Source organism: Coregonus clupeaformis, chromosome 40 (genome assembly GCF_020615455.1).
Source record: "Coregonus clupeaformis isolate EN_2021a chromosome 40, ASM2061545v1, whole genome shotgun sequence".
Classification (NCBI taxonomy): Eukaryota; Metazoa; Chordata; class Actinopteri; order Salmoniformes; family Salmonidae; genus Coregonus; species Coregonus clupeaformis.
In genome coordinates, this window is record NC_059231.1 from 5,012,558 (window position 1) to 5,027,262 (window position 14,705).

A 14,705-nucleotide genomic window follows, 5' to 3' on the forward strand; every position below is an offset into this window, starting at 1 on the left:
CTGTCCATAATAAAGCGCTGCTCTGCCTTCTTAACAACACTATCAACTAGGCAGGTCCTACAGGCCCTAGTTTTGTCGCACCTGGACTACGGTCTAGTCGTGTGGTCAGGTGCCACAAAGAGGGATTTAGAAAAATTACAATTGGCTCAGAACAGGGCAGCACGGCTGGCCCTTAAATGTACACGGAGAGCTAACATTAATAATATGCATGTCAATCTCTCCTGGCTGAAGGTGGAGGAGAGATTGACTTCATCCCTACTTGTTTTTGTAAGAAGTATTGACATGCTGAATGCACCAAGCTGTCTGTTTAAACTGCTAGCACACAGCTCAGACACCCATACATACCCCACAAGACATGCCACCAGAGGTCTCTTCACAGTCCCCAAGTCCAGAACAGACTATGGGAGGCACACAGTACTACATAGAGCCATGACTACATGGAACTCTATTCCACATCAGGTAACTGATGCAAGCAGTATAATCAGATTGAAAAAACAGATAAAAATATACTTATGGAACAGCGGGGTCTGTGAAAAGACACACACACAGGCACAAACACGCACATACATATACACATGCTAACACACACACTCTACACACACGTACACATGGATTTTGAATTGTAAAGATGTGGCAGTAGAATAGTGGCCTGAGGGCACACAATGTGTTGTGAAAAGTGTTATGAAATGTAATGTCATGTAATATTTTTTATTGTATATAACTGCCTTAATGTTGCTGGACCCCAGGAAGAGTAGCTGCTGCCTTGGCAGCAGTTAATGGAGATCCTTAATAAATACAAATATACACTGAGTATACAAAACATTAAGGACACCTGCTCTTTCCATGACATAGACTGAACAGGTGAATCCAGGTGAAAGCTATGATCCCTTATTGATGTCACTTGTTAAATCCACTTCAATCAGTGTAGCTGAAGGTTAAAGAAGGACTTTTAAGCCTTGAGACAATTGATTGTGTATGTGTGTCATTCAGAGGATGAATGGGCAAGACAAAATATTTAAGTGCCTTTGAACATGGTATGGTAGTAGGTGCCAGGCGCACCGGTTTGTGTCAAGAACAGCAACGCTGCTGGGTTTTTCACACACAACAGTTTCCCGTGTCTGTATCAAGAATGGTCCATCACCCAAAGGACATCCAGCCAACTTCACACGTCTGTGGAAAGCATTGGAGTCAACATGGGCCAGCATCCCTGTGCAACGCTTTCGACACCTTGTAGAGTCCATTCCCCAACGAATTGAGGCTGTTCTCAGTACTAGGAAGGTGTTCCTAATGTTTCGTATCCTTAGTGTATATATATATATATATATATATATATATATATATATATATCACACAGTGGGGGTAAAAAGTATTTAGTCAGCCACCAATTGTGCAAGTTCTCCCACTTAAAAAAGATAAGAGGCCTGTAATTTTCATCATAGGTACACGTCAACTATGACAGACAAAATGAGGAAAAAAATCCAGAAAATCACATTGTAGGATTTTTAATGAATTTATTTGCAAATTATGGTGGAAAATAAGTATTTGGTCAATAACAAAAGTTTCTCAATACTTTGTTATATACCCTTTGTTGGCAATGACACAGGTCAAACGTTTTCTGTAAGTCTTCACAAGGTTTTCACACACTGTTGCTGGTATTTTGGCCCATTCCTCCATGCAGATCTTCTCTAGAGCAATGATGTTTTGGGGCTGTCGCTGGGCAACACGGACTTTCAACTCCCTCCAAAGATTTTCTATGGGGTTGAGATCTGGAGACTGGCTAGGCCACTCCAGGACCTTGAAATGCTTCTTACGAAGCCACTCCTTCGTTGCCCGGGCGGTGTGTTTGGGATCATTGTCATGCTGAAAGACCCAGCCACGTTTCATCTTCAATGCCCTTGCTGATGGAAGGAGGTTTTCACTCAAAATCTCACGATACATGGCCCCATTCATTCTTTCCTTTACACGGATCAGTCGTCCTGGTCCCTTTGCAGAAAAACAGCCCCAAAGCATGATGTTTCCACCCCCATGCTTCACAGTAGGTATGGTGTTCTTTGGATGCAACTCAGCATTCTTTGTCCTCCAAACACGACGAGTTGAGTTTTTACCAAAATGTTCTATTTTGGTTTCATCTGACCATATGACATTCTCCCAATCCTCTTCTGAATCATCCAAATGCACTCTAGCAAACTTCAGACGGGCCTGGACATGTACTGGCTTAAGCAGGGGGACACGTCTGGCACTGCAGGATTTGAGTCCCTGGCGGCGTAGTGTGTTACTGATGGTAGGCTTTGTTACTTTGGTCCCAGCTCTCTGCAGGTCATTCACTAGGTCCCCCCGTGTGGTTCTGGGATTTTTGCTCACCGTTCTTGTGATCATTTTGACCCCACGGGGTGAGATCTTGCGTGGAGCCACAGATCGATAGGGAGATTATCAGTGGTCTTGTATGTCTTCCATTTCCTAATAATTGCTCCCACAGTTGATTTCTTCAAACCAAGCTGCTTACCTATTGCAGATTCAGTCTTCCCAGCCTGGTGCAGGTCTACAATTTTGTTTCTGGTGTCCTTTGATAGCTCTTTGGTCTTGGCCATAGTGGAGTTTGGAGTGTGACTGTTTGAGGTTGTGGACAGGTGTCTTTTATACTGATAACAAGTTCAAACAGGTGCCATTAATACAGGTGACGAGTGGAGGACAGAGGAGCCTCTTAAAGAAGAAGTTACAGGTCTGTGAGAGCCAGAAATCTTGCTTGTTTGTAGGTGACCAAATACTTATTTTCCACTATCATTTGCAAATAAATTCATTAAAAATCCTACAATGTGATTTTCTGGAATTTTTTTTGTACCTATGATGAAGATATATATAGATATTGTTGTTTTTTCATTGTTGGACATAAAAGACTATAAAAACACCAGGAAATCAGCTCAAAATGATTTTAATTTTGGAAATCTGTTCCCAAGTATTCCCACGCATAATAGAGAGACACGTGATCATATACAAATGTAAGCAAGGTTTGAAATGATTATGTTTTAGTCAAACATTATGTCTGTTTGGGCTTCTTGCGGTCAATTTGCAGTCTACAAATTATTTGTAATTATGTTCCGGGGGCCTCCCGAGAGGCGCAGCGGTCTAAGGCACTGCATCGCTGTACTTGAGGTTTCACTACAGACCCGGGTTTGATCCCAGCCTGTGTCACAGCCGGCCGTGACTGAGAGACCCATGAGGTGGCGCACAATTGGCCCAGCGTTGTCTGGCTACGCAACACTGTCTCTCCCCTCACTCAACACTGTCTCTCCCCCCAACTCAACACTGTCTCTCTCCCCCACTCAACACTGTCTCTCCCCCCAACTCAACACTGTCTCTCTCCCCCACTCAACACTGTCTCTCCCCCCAACTCAACACTGTCTCTCCCCTCACTCAACACTATCTCTCCCCCTCACTCAACACTGTCTCTCCCCCCACTCAATACTGTCTCTCCCCCAACTCAACACTGTCTCTCCCCCCCACTCAACACTGTCTCTCCCCCCAACTCAACACTGCAAACTGACTTCGGTCGCCAGCTGGACAGTGTTTCCACCGACACATTGGTGCGGCTGGCTTCCGGGTTAAGCGAGCAGTGTGTCAAGAAGCAGTGTGTTTTGGAGGAAGCGTGGCTCTCGACCTTCGCCTCTCTCGAGTCCGTAGGGGAGTTGCAGCGATGGGACAAGACTACCAATTGGATATCACGAAAAAAGGGATATAGAAATTATTATTATGTTCCGGCCACCGACCATCCACTCAAGAAAAAAACGGCCCGCGGCTGAATCTAGTTGATGATCCCTGCTCTACATCATCAAATAACGATTCCCTTGTATATTTTATTTTTATGTTTTTGTATTGATGTTTTGTATTGATGTGCATATAAATGTTCTCTTTCCCTCCTGTAGAAAACCCACGTGCCCTACAGAGACAGTAAGATGACCCGTATCCTGCAGGACTCTCTAGGGGGAATCATCATCTGTGCCTCCCCCTCTGTCTACGACCAAGTCCACCCTCATGTTCGGACAGAGGTCAGCACTCAGAATATACTCACACATCACATTACGGGCTGTTGTGGCTCTGGGATCTCTGAGGGAGGGGATGGAGGGGATGGAGGAATGTTGGGGGGGTGGTCTGGTATCTCTTTTAGTCTGTCTGCAAGTGTGAATTTATTTGGGTGTAATTATGTGTGTCCTCTTGGGGTCGTAGTTCAAATAGAGATTAGATCTCTAATGAGTCTAGATCGGCTGTGACCTTGTGTCACGATCGTTGGGTACAGAGGACCAAGGCGCAGCGTGGAAGGTGAACATATTTATTAAATAATGATTACACGAACAAAACAACAAACGATACGTGACGTCCAAAGGTGCAAAACACAAACCTACACAGGAACAAGATCCCACAAACAATGTGGGAAAACTGGCTGCTTAAGTATGGTTCCCAATAAGAGACAACAAGCAACAGCTGATACACGTTGCCTCTGATTGAGAACCACACTGGCCAACATAGAAATACTAAACTAGAACGAAAACAAATGAAAACTCACACCCTGGCTCAACATACTAGAGTCCCCAGAGCCAGGGCGTGACACCTTGTGGTAATGCTGCTGTTTAACCTACAGCCAACAGAGCGTGATAAAGATATCTATTTGACATTGATTACTGCTGTGTTGTAGTTAGTGTAACAAAAAAAAAACAGTTCAAGGATGGGCAAACCATTGACCTTCAGTACATAAACACTACTTACGTTCATATTCATAGGGTTTGGGTTAAATGCGGAAGACACATTTCAGTTGAATGCATTCAGTTGTGCCACTGACTAGGTATCCCCCTTTCCCTCCCTTTACATGGCCTCTTTCAAAAGCAATTCCCTTACCCATAGACCATCCATCCATTCCAACCAGTTTCTCTCTCTCTCTCTCTCTCTCTCTCTCTCTCTCTCTCTCTCTCTCTCTCTCTCTCTCTCTCTCTCTCTCTCTCTCTCTCTCTCTCTCTCTCTCTCTCTCTCTCTCTTTCATTCATTCATTCATTCTCTCTCTCTCGCTCTATCTCTGTTGCAGAGCTAAGACCATTAAGAACACAGTGTCAGTGAAGCAGGAGCTGACAGCTGAGGAGTGGAAGAAGAAGTATGAGAAGGAGAAGGAGAAGGCCTGAAATACATGATCCAGAAACTGGAGACTGAGCTCAAACGCTGGAGAAAAGGTAACAAAGGGAAGAGGGAGGGAGGGAGGGAGGGAGAGAGAGAGAGAGAGAGAGAGAGAGAGAGAGAGAGATGAAAGCGGAGGAGCTGTAATTATGGTCAAACGAGACTAGAATTCTGATGAGTACATCTCGACTGCAAGGCACACACAGTAAATGCAAATCCGTATGATAATTTACGCAAACCCATTTATTATACTGTGAACCCAGTTACTGTACTACACAACATTCTCTGGGAGCATCAGAAACTCTTTCCACCTATCTCCCACCGTCTTCTCCTGGCCTATGAAAGCTAAGGGCTTCACTGATATTCAGAGCTCATGGGGTTGTAGGGGATGTGCCCAGATAAACCAACATTGTTACTGCTGAAACTTTGTTTTCATTTGATGAAATTGCTTTAATGAAAGTCATATAGAAGAATTGTGGATGACCCAGAGGGGTTTTGTTCATCCTGTTCACGTTGCGGTCACTGAACACGTTGTGGTGTACCACGGACAAGCCACCAGAGGGAGACTCGTCGAGGCCTGGTGACAGACGGAGTCTACATCATTCGGCGGTGGCTCACTCTGCTGGACGTGCCAGGTCTGGACGGGTCCTCCAGCCAGGACTAATTGGAGCTGATTGAGGCTGGTGAGTAATCAAGGGGCTGATTGCTCACCAGCCATACAGGGCCTATAAAGCTGCCAGGAGGGCAACACACGGGAGAGGTTGGATGTAGTGAGAGGTTGCTACTGGATAGACGTCCTCACGGTCTGCTAGAACTGAGGGGCTCGGTGTTCTACCCCAGAGGAGACAGCATTCCTTGGATCCCAGAAGACGGTAACCCGGAAGAGGTCTCCTGTAGGAGACCTGTTTCTTTTCTTTTTCTTTATTGGTTTAAATAAACACCCTTGAAACTGAGGTATCACACTTGTGTCTGATCTGTGTAAACGTTTAGATCGCATCCCAATCAGTTTTTAATTGAGCTAACGGAGGACGACGACATTGAGACCTACCTATGCACGTTCGAACGGACAGCACTCCGGGTAGGATGGCCCAAGGTGAAGTGGGTGAGTCTGCTGGCCCCGTTCCTGTCCGGTGACGCCCAAAAGGCGTATTATGACCTCAACCCCGAACAGGCGGCTAACTACGACTGTCTCAAGAGGGAGGTACTCAGCCGCTACGGAGGGGACGGAGGGACGACCCCACCACCGTACTCCCCAATCCGACTGTCAGCCGGGCTAATGTGTCTACGGACCCGGAGTCGGGATCCGAGGGGGCGCCGGAACCAACCTCCCCTGGTGAACAACCAGAGGAGGAGCCCATGCTCCCCCTTCTCGATTTCGAGGGACCCGCCGAGACACCTGCCCTGAGCCCCCTGAGGGGACAGTTCGGGACCGCGCAGTGGGAGGATCCGAACTTGAAAGCCGCCGCGGCCCAAGTGATAGCGAACAGGGGGAACTTCGAGAGGTGCTATTGCTGCCCCGCCGTTACATCGGAACCGTTCTTCATCTGGCCCACACCCATTTGTTGGGGGCGCACCTGGGAATGGAGAAGACCTGGGAACGGATTGCCGCCCGGTTCCACTGGCCCGGGATGAGGCGGGCCGTGGAAGACTATTGCCGCAGCTGCCCGGAGTGTCAAATCACCGCCAAAAAATCACACTTCCGGAAGTCACTGGTTCCCCTACCGATCATCGGAGTGCCATTTGAACGCATCGCCATGGACATAGTGGGTCCCCTGGTAGAAATGGCACGAGGACACCGGTACATCCTGGTAATAGTAGATTATGCCACCCGATATCTCAAGGCCATTCCCCTACGGGTGGCAGTCTCCAAGGGAATCGCCCGGGAGCGGTTCCACCTCTTCAGCCGGGTGGGCATCCCGAATGAGATCCTGACCGACCAAGGTACCGAGTTCATGTCCCGACTGATGAAATATTTGTGTGCTCTCCTACAGATAAAGCAGATCCAGACTTCTCTCTTTCACCCGCAGACGGATGGGCTTGTCGAACAGTTCAATAAGATTCTCAAACAAATGCTGCGGAAGGTCATCGAGCGAGACGGGAAGAACTGGGACCAGCTACTACCCCACCTAATGTTCTTGATCAGAGAAGTGCCCCAGGCATCCACTGGGTTTTCCCCTTTTGAACTCCTCTACGGGAGGAGACCACGCAGCCTACTGGATCTCGCAAAGGAGGTGTAAGAAGCACAGCCGAGCCCCTTATGCAGCATCGTGAAACACGTAGAAACGATGAGGGAGCGGATGACAGCCATATGACCACTGGTAACGGAACATATGGCCCAGCGCGCCCAAGCCAAGGTCTACAAACGGGGGACCCAGCCCCGAGAGTTCCAGGTGGGTGACAAAGTGCTAGTTTTGATCCCCACCACGGAATGTAAGTTCCTGGCAACATGGTACAAGGTGACAGAGAAGCTGGGACCCGTAAATTACCGCGTACGGCAGCCGAGGAGACGGAAACCCCAACAGATTTACCACGTGAACCTATTGAAGAGGTGGCATGTGAGGACAGCCTTGGCTGTGTTGTGGTCAAAATCTGGGACGTCGACGGTACCAGTGTTGGTCCCGAGCAATGTGGACCTCGGACCGGTCCAGAAGCAAGCGCTCCGAGAGCTCATCGATCGGAACACTGCCATGTTTTCCGATAAAACGGGCCGAACGACCCTCATTGAACACCACGTCCACACCCGGCCCGGAGAAACGGTATGAAACAGGCCATATCGGCTCCCCGAGGCCCGAAGGAAGGCCGTGAAGCAGGAGGTGGAGGCTATACTGAGGATGGGAGTCGTCGAGGAGTCCCACAGCTCATGGTGCAGCCCCATCGTGTTGGTGCTCAAACCGGACGGAAGTCTGCGTTTCTGCAATGACTTCCGGGGGGTGAACGACATCAGTTTGTTCGATGCCTACCCCATGCCGAGGGTGAACGAGATCAACGACCGGTTGAGAAAGGCCCGGTACATCAGCACCCTGGACCTGACCAAGGGATATTGGCAGGTACCCATTGTAGCCTCCTCCCGGGAGGAGAATGCATTCTCGACACCAGACGGCTTATACCAATACCGTGGAGACCCGCCCACGTTCCAGCGCCTGATGGACCGAGTCCTCCAACCCCACTAACAGTACACAGCGGCCTATTTTGGTGACATCATCATCCACAGCCAAGGTTGGGAAGAGCACCAGACGCGCCTCCAGGCGGTACTGGACGCGCTCAGGCAAGCCGGGTTGACAGCGAATCCCAAGAAATGCAAGCTGGCGTTCGAGGAGGTGGAGTACCTAGGGTATCTGATTGGACAGGGGAACTTCAAGCCCCAGGAGAGTCATCACTCCAGAGAACGCGTTTCCACTGTTCCTAGACGTTTCCACTTCACAGCAGGGCAGAACTTTGATGAACTGACTTGTTGGAAAGGTGGCATCCTATGACGGTTCCACGTTGAAAGTCACTGAGCTCTTCAATAAGGCCATTCTACTGCCAATGTTTGTCTATGGAGATTGCATGGCTGTGTGCTCGATTTTATACACCTGTCAGCAACGGGTGTTGCTGAAATAGCCGAATCCACTAATTTGAAGGGGTGTCCACATACTTTTGTATATATAATGTATCTCCAATTGCATAATAATGCAAACAGATTGTTGATACTACTAAATGGGGGGCACTGTTTACCCCTGCAGCATTTGAAGACCATTATTGTCAGAGTTCTCCATTGTGGAGGCTACACTGAGAAAAAAGGGTTCCAAAAGGGTTCTTTGGCTGTCCCCATGGGAGAACCCTTTTTGGTTCCAGGTAGAACCCTCTGAGTTCTACATTTAACTCAAAAGGGTTCTACCTGGCACCAAATGGGAGGGCGTGTAGAGCAAGATGGAATGTCACATAACATTCTAGCTGTGTCACCCACCAGAGCATGCTGCATGAGCTGATAGTGCAGATGGACGGACTGTTGCCATAGTTACCCATCATTTCTGCTGAAAGTGTATTTGTATCTCTCTGGGTGAGCTCAGCTAAGATAACACAGCTACAAACACAGCTACAGACACAGCCACAGCTACAGACACAGCCACAGCTACAGACACAGCCACAGCTACAAACACAGCCACAGCTACAGACACAGCCACCGCTACAAACACAGCCACAGCTACAGACACAGCCACACCTACAACACAGCCACAGCTACAAACACAGCCACAGCTACAGACACAGCCACCGCTACAAACACAGCCACAGCTACAAACACAGCCACATCTACAGACACAGCCACAGCTACAAACACAGCCACAGCTACAAACACAGCCACAGCTACAAACACAGCCACAGCTACAAACACAGCCACAGCTACAAACACAGCCACATCTACAGACACAGCCACAGCTACAGACACAGCCACAGCCACATCTACAGACACAGCCACAGCTACAGACACAGCCACAGCCACAGCTACAAACACAGCTACAAACACAGCCACAGCTACAGACACAGCCACAGCTACAAACACAGCCACAGCCACAGCTACAGACACAGCTACAGACACAGACACAGCCACACCTACAACACAGCCACAGCTACAAACCCAGCCACAGCTACAAACACAGCCACATCTACAGACACAGCCACAGCTACAAACACAGCTACAGACACAGCCACAGCTACAGACACAGCCACATCTACAGACACAGCCACAGCTACAGACACAGCCACAGCTACAAACACAGCTACAGACACAGCCACATCTACAGACACAGCCACAGCTACAGATGCCCAGACAGTTCTTGAAGATGGCGGAGTGTTGTCTGGCTCATGATCTCTGAAGTAGACGTCCCCCCTCCTCCTCTCGTAACTCTACCTCCACCCTCCCCCCCAGGGTCTACATGAGAGCCGCCCAGCACAGCCTCATCCCTCCTTTCTGCTGTGAGACGATTATGTGTGGTGGTGATTCTTTCTGAGTGTGGTGGTGTTTGGCTGGTCGGCATGGTCTGGGGCTAAGCCGCTCGCCTGGGGTCTGCCAGCGGGCATCAGCCTCATCACCTGTCACTTTAATCATGTCCCAATATATCCCTGGATCCTGTGGAAATGTTAGGGGTTTGTGCTAGGATGTGTTTTATTTATAATAATAATACCTTTATAGCGGTTTTCACTACAACTAACAAATCATAAAAGATGGAATGGAAGGATAGTAGACACAGAGATAGCAAATATTATTCTCCTCTGAACTAAGATTTCTGTACAGTTTGTTTTGTGGATTTTCTGAATGTGATAAGGATGTGTAGGCACATTGAGCTAAAATCTGTCAAAGCGGTCCATGCTGTCCCTCTCCATAACATACATGTTTGGTTGAGGACCATCACTCTAGCCACTGCTGCCCCCTCCTTCCGTCCCTCTCTCCGTCCATCCCTCTCTCCTCCCTCCCCCCACTCCCTCTCTCCTCCCTCCCGCATCTCTCCTCCCTCCTCCCTCCATCTCTCCATCCCTCCCTCCCTCTCTCCCCTCCACCTCCCCCCTCCCCCTTCTCCTCCCCCTCCCTCCCTCCCTCCCTCCTCCATCTCTCCCCCTCTCCCCCTCCATCTTTCCCTCCATCCATCCCTCCCTCTCCTCCTCCCTCCCTTCCGATCATTCCGAGAGCACATGTAGCATGATGACTCCCTGGGGGATGAAGGTTCATGGTCATGGATGACTGGAAAGGGGCTATGTCTGTAGTTGATTAAGGTGGGATGTTTTATAGATTTAATTAACTGCAGTTAATCATATGCAAATACTATACAATCGCATACATGCATAATTCTGTGGAATTATGCTAAATCTGTTTTAATCACCCAACCATTAATTTAATGAGGGATTATTAGGCTAATTTGCCCTAGGTCATAATGGTCTAACCAATTAACTGTTGGGAAAATGAGCAGATTGGTGTCAACACATCCCTCTCACAGTAACAGCCATAGCCCTGCATTAGCTAACTGCCCCCCAAAAAAGTGGATTACAGAATCTTGGTCAATCCAAACATGAATGCAACATTTTTGTATTGAAACAGTTTTTTCTTCATTCCTCCCCTCTCAGGATGATGAGATCAACCAACACAGCCAGCTAGCAGAGAAGTTCAAAGAGCAGATGATCGATCAAGATGAGGTGAGCTTATCCAACCCTATACAACACACCTCCGTTATCTACATTCCTTAGTATCATAGATTGACATGGTATAACTTGATAAGATTCAACGTATTCATTACATTTAATTAGTGCGTTGAGCAAAGGCATACATGTTTTCGAGTGCAAAACTTTTGCGTTTGTGTTTATTGCCATCTAGTGGTGAGAAATGTATCTGCATTAGATATAACTCTGGTAGAGCTTTGTTTCATCTGGTACATCACAGGCTATGAACATGATGCAGTAGTGACTCCGAGTCAGCTGCCTACTCTGTGAGTCATATCAGATACAAGTGTTTTTTCCTTAATGTTTTTTTTTAAAGCTGTGATTACCTTTCCCAAATTACTGATGATTAGCTGAGAGAAATTGATGATAAAAAGATTGTGGGGGCTGTTTTGTTAGACTTCAGTGCGGCTTTTGACATTATCGATCATTGTCTGCTGCTGGAAAAACGTACCTGTTGTGGCTTTACACCCCCTGCTATATTGTGGATAAAGAGTTACCTGTCTAACAGAACACAGAGGGTGTTCTTTAATGGAAGCCTCTCCAACATCATCCAGGTAGAATCAGCTGTCCAGTCTACAGCAGCTCAGTAGTCCTCAGAGTGGAGGTCCTCAGTCTACTGCTCCGGGGCCTCAGTGGGATAGGAGACGTCATCGGCACCAGTGACCTCAAGGCTGTAGGGACACACAGTTAAACAATTACCTGCCACAAACAGTTTATCATACACGCATGCACATATGGATTCCGCACACGCACACACGTAAACACAAACATGCCTGTCATCAATCATTCCATCACATGAACAAAACAATGTCTCTTGCTTTGTCTCCACAGAGAAAATGAAGGAGGTGCATGTGATGGAGAAACAGAAGGAGCGCCTGACCAAACTGCAGCATGCAGTAGAGATGAAGGTAAAGATCTCTCCATCTCTCGCCCCTCCTCCCTCTCTCCCCTCCTCCATCCCTCCCATTTTCTGTGCACCCCCCTTTCTCCCCCTTTCTTTCCCCCCCCCCACTCTTCAAATTCCTGTGTTCCCCTCTGCAACCCTGTAGAAGACCCTAGAGGAACAGATGGAGAACCATAGAGCGGTCCATCAGAAGCAGCTGTCCAGTCTGAGAGATGAGATCGACCACAAGCAGAGGGTCCTGGACGAGCTCAAGGAGTAAGATAGATTTGATTTGTTTCGGTTGCGGGTCTTTTTCAAGTCCCATTTCAGATAGTGAACACAGTCCCTGGAGATACTTACTGCATGTACAGTTTAGCATTGATCGCTATTGTACTGTACACCAACCCATCTGCTCTCCTCTAGTCTGAACCAGGGCCTTCAGCTGGAACAGAGGAGGCTGTAGTCAGACTATGACAAACTGAAGGCTGAGGAGCAGGAGCAGGACGAGAAACTGCAGAAGCTTGTGTAAGTCTGTTGGCCTATTTATTACAGTATCTACCACAGCTCTGTTCTGTTCTCCTCAGACATGGTCATAACATGGTCATAACATGGTCATAACCCCCTAGAGTCGATTTCTGCAGCCCCGCATAAATCTAATTAGCATAAGAAAAGAATATTCATCAAAATCCGTCAGTTTAAGCTAGAGATATCCAGTTTTTTTTTTGTATTGGATGTGTCTCAATCCACCGCATGCGTCAATGTTGCACTTCCGCGTGTGCAGTGAAAGGTGGCAGAGCTAGGGCAGTGTTTGTCATCCCGAAAATCGGTCTTCTCACTAAATAATCTGTAGCGTACGAACGGTTTGGCCTACAAACTATGATGACCCCTCCATGGAAAGGTGTGACTCGCAGGAACACCATGGCCGTCTCCGTTTTGCTCTACGACTCGGCTGAAGTAAAAAACAAAATCGAATAGTTTACTGATCTTTCTTATATCTCTCAGATTTGTTGGGGGGACTATCTGTTGTTCCATGTAGGGAATCTGTTATTCAATGCGTTTGTATGGGCTAAAAGCAGTTAGGCCAAATTCAATGGTTCATCAAATATTTTTTGTATATATATTTTTTATACTTAAAATGTTTCATCCAATAGCTAAATGGTCCTTGGTATGACCTTATTAAAACAATAACATATGTTAGCTTAGTAGAACCCAGGCTTAGACAGGGCTTAGACTGTAGAGGGGTCATAACATGGTCATAACATGGTCATAACATGGTCATAACATGGTCATAACACCATCTGTCCTCTGGATGTCTCTTCTGTAGCTTCATGAATGAGAAGCGAGAGCAGGCCAAGGAGGACCTCAAGGGTCTAGAAGACACTGGTGAGATGTAGTACATCTGACTGTTACTTGTGCTGGCTTTTAAAAAAATATATCTCAGGTGTTTATTGATGTTCAACTCATTGACGATGAGAGATTTGTCCCTTCCACCAGGCCAAGGAGCTTCAGACCCTGAACAACCTGCGCAGGCTCTTCATCCAAGAGCTCATCTCCCGCGTCAGCATGGTAAGTACAGGAAGGATAGGCTATTGGGGGAGATATCTCCGTAAATCTCAGCTGCAATGTTTCCACTCCCTAAACTGTGAACTGTCACATATTCACCCATTTGTGGACATACTGCATGCCTTATCCATCGTTTATGCTAACAACTTACAGGGTTGTTGCCATTGTTTGGTTCAGTGTTATCGCTATCTAAGACCAGAAGAGGAAGGCTAACCACAAAACAAGTACCATGTACTGTAAATGTCAGCAGTTGTGGTGTGTCCCTCCCTGCTGAGAAAGGTGACATCACTCTGGTCTCAGTATAAAGCACCACAGGCGTTATTTGATGACAAGGCGTTTGCTGTTACTGATTGTGTTACGAAAATGTCTGTTGTTTCCTTTATGAAAGAACCTGATGTGTGTTCTCACACTAAAGTCCCATATGGGAATGTTGACATTTATTCATGTGTAAGTTGTGTGAAGGAAGTGGTTGGATGGGGTTTGTTGATAGCCTATGTTATGCAAGGAATTCACTTAGTAATAAGTAAGTTGTGTGAAGTCACTTCCCTGTTTCTGTCCAATCAGAGTGTAGAGATGGATAATGATGAGGCTGGGGGCAGTCTAGCTCAGAGACAGAGGATCACCTTCCTGGAGAACAACCTGGAGCAGCTCACCAAGGTCCACAAACAGGTACGATACACACACATACACACAAACACACACACACACACACACATACATGCACACACTGCTAAATAGCTAACAAAATGGCTACACAGACTATCTTCATTGACCCTTTTTATTTCATTTAAATGTTTTACTGACTCTAACCACACTCACAGGACTCTACACGCTCACACACACCAGTGGAGGCTGCTGAGGGGAGGACGGCTCATAATACTGACTGGAACGGAGCGAATGGAATGCCATCAAA

At 47.4% G+C, this 14,705-nt stretch overlaps 1 pseudogene; it reads left to right on the forward strand.

Moving 5' to 3' along the window:
- The window catches only part of LOC123482891, a 56,308-nt pseudogene that overhangs the window by 36,998 nt on the left and 4,605 nt on the right, over positions 1 to 14,705 (forward strand).